Below are 6,000 nucleotides of genomic sequence, written 5' to 3' on the forward strand. Positions count from 1 at the left end.
CTTTTTTTTTTTATTTGTACATGAGAGGAAAATAATAAATCATTGACCTTACAAAGTCATGTACTTTTCTTGGTATTTTAAATATGTGTTAAATAATCATGTGAATGCTTTGGTGCTAAGGATTAAGGTTTATGTTAAAAAGTCACATGCATCCTAAGCCAGGGACCAATGCTGATCACACTTATTCTTTTATTTTAAAGCTATTTTGGGGAAGGTGCAGTTAACCAAACATGATTTGCAAAGCCTTTGAAGTCAATAAACTGTATTACAGCAGATTTCCGTTTAATTTGTTTTGGTGGCTGATTAGCAAAACTTATATTCATTAAGAATTACTGCTTTCCAACACTAATGACATGAGTCATTACTATGCAGAAGAAATGGTAAAGAGCTGAGAAATGGTAGAATTTTTAGTATTCTGAGAAAATTTATAGCTCACCATCCCACAGTTGCTGCCTGTAATTGGACAGGCAGACATTCCAAAACCCTGACAATCAAAGGACATCTAAAACATTTGCTTTTCAGCATCTTCTTAGAAGGTACCTGGAACTTGTAACAATATTTTCTGTCTTGCGATGTACTGCCCACTTTCTACTTTGCCAGTTGCAACAGGTGCATACAGAAAACCTGTAATGTGAAATAGATAGTTTGATGGGGGAGGAAAGGGTAGTATTTTGTTTATGTCTTCTTAAAGGTTTGAAACTACATGAGTGGCCTAAAGACCAGTGCTGATACATAGCTTTATTTTCTTCTTCCATGTCTTTTGTTATTGAATGGTTATCAAGGGCAGGAGGGCACTGAACTTGCTTCTAAAAAGAAATGTGTGGTAGATGAGCATGAAGAAATGTGTAGGTTGATAAGTAATTAAAAGAACAAAAATCAAAAGGCCATATCTCAATGCTACCTTCTTCGTGCATCTATAATCTTCAGTGACAACTCTGAGGGTTGGGTTTTTTTTCAGATTAAAAAACACTTTCTGAATCATCACTCTCACTGACTGTGCCACTGCTATTCTTAGTCATCCGTGCGACAGCCCGACTTAGGGTGGATGCAGTGCAGAGTAGGACAAATTTCCCCACATATTTTTTCTCCAAGCATAAGTCATCCCATGCCTATTATTAGGATGCATATGCCTAATGCCTATTGAGACATCTAATGCCTATGGCCAGCCCTGGAAAGACATAGAAGATAATGCAAAGCGTGGCAGTGGAGAAGTGTTATGGGAAGTAGAACGTGGCCCTCAGCTCACTCTGCTTCTGCACAGACCTCCGAGAGCTGCCAATGAGAACAAGTCATTTGGGTGGGATTTCAGCTGGCAGGCTAGAAGTGCAAATTCTGCAGCATGCCCTCCATGTCTTGAGTCATCTAGGCTTTATTAAGAGAGAAATGTATGTTATCCATACAGTGTTTTAAGATGTTAAAAAGAATGATACTAGCTGCCAAGTCAAGCCCTCAGAAGTTTAGAAATATCCTTGTAGAAATAATTCCTCCTCTTACTACATAGAGACTTTCAGTGACCATACTGTTCTTTTTTTTTTTTTTTTGGAGTGGGTTCCCAGCACAGTCTATAATCAGTATCTACAAGAGCAATGGCACAAACATCTTCCAACTGTGTTCAACGTGAACCTGGCAGCAGATAAGTTGTTTTCTTTTCTGTGAATCTAAAGGGAGGGCACAACACTAACATCCCTTTTCCCAGATTGTAAGAAGAAGAAAGTGATCTGAGGCAGCGAGATCTTCAAGCTGTTAGAACACACTGTGATCTCCTGATTAAAACTGCAACCACAGGTAGAGAGGTATATGCACAGGTTCAGCACAGCTTCTCTGAACACTTTTGTGGCTGAAGTTGGGATGGGTGCCCTAGAGCCAGATCTCACCAGATTGACCTTGGAAAGCCATTTTCTTGGCCTGCCTGTGTCAGGGCATGAGACCATGATCAGAGAAAATTGTAGGGAACTTCCCCAAAACAGTGACACCAAACTGGCAATGGGAGAAAGGTGGTTAGAGCACCTGCTTTTCTGATGGACATATTTCCCCTAGGCCAAGCAGTACACTGCAAAAGATAATTTTCACTCTTTCTCACAGATATCACCTCTTCCAAAATGTGTAATGTATTTGACTTATGTGGTACTAATAGTTCTGAAATTCATGCATACATGCATCCTGTCACTACATTTCCTCTTCAGAGTTGAAATCTACAGCTAAAAAAAAAACAAACCAACAAACAGTGGCAACATGGAAAAAGTGAAATATCTGCTTTGCTCTGTCACAGCTGTCAAATGACTGGTAGGCAGGACACATCCTTTTAAAATTAGAGTGCCCCGAATCATCATTTTATGCTTCATTCAAACATCCACAAGGCCACAGTCTCACCTTTTCTCTAGTCCCTAAGAAGCTCTGTCCTGTGTGCTCAACTGATGTCAAAAATGCCAGCTAAAGAAGCTATGCTTTCCTGGGGGCAATGAAACATTGCTAGAGTTAGCAGACAGTGACATTGGCTTCATTGGGTAAATGCCAACTTCCAAACCCATTTTCCCAAAGAGACCTCTAAATCTTCTCCTCCATCCTAAAGTGAGGTAGTGAAACTGCTATGCATGCAGGTAGGAGATACCCAGTAATGTTTCCTATCTATGGTATTGGCTATTAAATCCCCATTCTGTTTAAACCTGGGTTATTACATCTTCAGGGACATAAATTAATCTCTATTTGTGATACATTTTTATGGTCTTCCATAAAGACTAGTCAGAATATGTGAAAATTACTCTGCGAATCTGATACTCATGGCAGTGTACTTGTACATGTTGTCCTATTTGAGTTGCAAAGCAAGAATTACTGCAGTCAATAAAGATGCCATGCCATTGTTAAGAAACCCACATAATTACAGTTTTTTACATAAATTCAAGTGATATTTCAGTTTGAAAAACATACTTCTCTTGTCCCATCCTAACCTCATCTGGAGCATCGTGCAACAAATTCACATTTCGGAGCGTAGGGAGCCCCGCTAGGTCTCTGCACCTCTCTGCAAGCCACCTGGGATCACTTCACGCCTTCGTACCTCACCTTGCACTGCTACCTGGTCCTCTCACAGGCCCCATGCCCATCCTCGCCTGCAGCTGCTCAGCTGCCTCTGGCACCAGCACCATCCCGTGCTCTCTGTGTCCAGCCCAATGGCCATGGAGTCTCGGAGACTGCAGCCAGCCCAGACCTATCTCACAAGGTACTGCTAGCCCCCGTGCCCAGCGCAAACCCAGACCACTGCTGATTGCTACGGCACCCAGAATGGGAAAAGGCCAGGACGTCTGAAGCAAGGATGCTGGGATATTAATGAACCTACTTTCCTTTTCCAGGTTATATTTTGCACAGGGTGGGGTGCAAGTGCCAGCTCTGGAAAGCAAAGGAACCCAGTGAGCCCACCGCCCGCTCTCTCAGGACTAGTGTCTGGGCTGGATGTTCAAGCTGGATATCCTCATAGAAACCTTCGGTAAGTGGAGCCAGGACTAAAAGCCATTTCCTGAGCGGTTTGATGGCTTGTCCTAGCAGGGCAGGACCCCACTCCTCCCTCCTTTCGCAGGGATTTGGACCTGCTGGAGCGAGCCTGGCACCTTGCCCCGGGGAAGCTGCCGCCAGCACCAAGCACGGGCTTCCTGACCCGAGCCGCACTGGCGTCGTTTCATTCCTTGGTAAATGCTCTCCATTATATCCTTATGTGGTTAATTAGCAGCTGTTCCGATATTGTAAAAATACAACAAAATGCAACAAAAATTACCTATAAATAGATAACAGCAAACAGCCTGGTTGGAAGCCCATTGAAGTCGGTGGGAAGACTCCTGCTGTCCTCAGTGGGCTTTGGATCAGGACCAAAGGCTGTTTGGCCTTAGATAAGGAGAGGTTTGTGTCAGGATTATAATACCTTAGTTATGTGGTAGACAGGATTAATTACACAATTAAATTTTCATTAATTATCCCAAATTATCCTCCTTGATAGCTAGGTTTCAATATTATGTCTAACAGTCTTGAACTCTGAAACATTGAATCACTTCAGCATGTGCCTAACTTTGAAAATGCAATTTGTATCTTGGACTTTGCTCCCTTGATGCCATTTTTTAGAGTACAGGAAGGGTTTATAATGCTCTTGCCTCTGTGAAAAATGGTTTTCACTGATACAATCTTAATTAAAACACATAACCTGTCACCGTCATGTAAACTCATGGTAGATGCCATATTTTTAGTGACTATGTACTCATATTTCTCCTACTATTTGAAAGATAACAAGACTAAATATATTGGTTTTAAGGACAAAAATGGGTGCAGGGGGAGGAAGGAGGAAGAAAATATTAAATAAGCAAACATTACACTTAAAGCAGTGGCTGCCGTTTCACTAACAGTTAGTGAAAATGTTATAAATTTCCTATTGAGAACATTTCTATTCTCTGACATCAAATTTGTTGTGTTTATAAGGTTATCTCTATTTTTACTGACTCTAAACTAGAAAAACAACAGAGCTTACAGGACCAGCTACAAAATGGGAAGTTCTCTAACTAACAAAGGAGGGAACCAATTTTCTGGGCAACTGATACCCACTGGGCTAAGAATGTAGTCTGTGGTGTAATATTCTTTGGGCAGCTTCCAAACAATGCTGTATTGTGGGAAGGAAGTTATAATGCAGTTGTGTCTCTGTTTTATATTGACTGCTAGGTCAAACAAAGTCCAGAGTGATTTGGAATTCACTTGCTGTGCCACTGCCTACTGCAGCTAGTTTGTGAAGCAGGCTATTGTGGGTGAAAAGGGGAAACAAAAAGCATTTGATCTTTGCAGCCCTCATGAGACAGCTTTGAATTTATTGCAACTATTTATTTTTTCTTTTCCAGGCAGCAGAGGAACAGATTAGTATCTGATTATAGATCAGCACTTTCAGAAATGCTGAACAGCAAATGCTTCCTAGCATCGCTTACTAGGGATGTGAAAAGAAATTATTCAAATCATTTAGAAATTGCTTGAGAGCGCTTTTGCAATAAGGATGCATTAAAATAAATTTGGGTCTAAGCATTGCTTACCTAGAGATAAGGAGATGAGAACTGCTGTACAGGATCAGATTGAAAGTGCATTTAGGACATGTTCTCTGGCAGTGGCTACCTATGGAAGCAGAGGAAAGCACACAAGAGTAAGCAGGGCACGTACCAAGAGGTAAGAGGTCCTTTCCCTCATACCACCTCCCAGCCTTCAGACATCCTCAGATGACGCACTGCTGAAGTTGGAGCTCACATGCACATTCTTAAAATAAAGAGTCTGAATGCTTCCCTCCCCAGATTAATCTAGCTGCTTTTTGAACTATTATATACATCTGACCTCCCTACCGTTCCGGGATCTCAGTTTCCACCATATAGCAAATTTTAGTGACTGCATGAAAATCATGGTTATTTGCTTCTTTTTCACTGCTTGCCTGTTAGCTTCCTGAATTTTTTGAATTCTGCAAAAGGTGAAGGGAAGAAAACAATCATTCTCACTTCATCTTCTCCAGACTACAGATGATTTTGTAAGTCTCTATCACATCTGACCTTGGTTATTTTTTTTTTGCAAGCTAAGGATGGAGAGTAGCTTGAAAGTTCAAATGATTAGTTTCCTAAATCTTTAAATTTTCATTTTCAAAATCTTTCTATGCCTCATATCATCCATCTATAAAATTGGGGTTCTGATGTTAGTCTTGTTTCTAATATTTTGTCCTCCCCTCCACCTTAATATCCAGGAAAGCTCACCTAACAGAACAGTTTCAGCTCTTCCTGATATTTTAGTAAACTTCCTGATATTGCAAAGTTAATGGAGACTACAGGATTCTCAACTGCACTGAACACAGCAGTGTTGTACAACAAATGCTACTGTTAACTCAGTTTTCATGAGAAGAGCTTGACAAATATGGTTAGGGAGAAATAAAAACCTGTACTGAAGAAAGAGCTCACCTTTTGTTGTTCACTAAAGTAGAGAGAAGAACTGCACACAGATCACTCA

Source organism: Tyto alba, unplaced genomic scaffold (genome assembly GCF_018691265.1).
Source record: "Tyto alba isolate M040663 unplaced genomic scaffold, T.alba_DEE_v4.0 Super-Scaffold_9, whole genome shotgun sequence".
Lineage (NCBI taxonomy): Eukaryota > Metazoa > Chordata > Aves > Strigiformes > Tytonidae > Tyto > Tyto alba.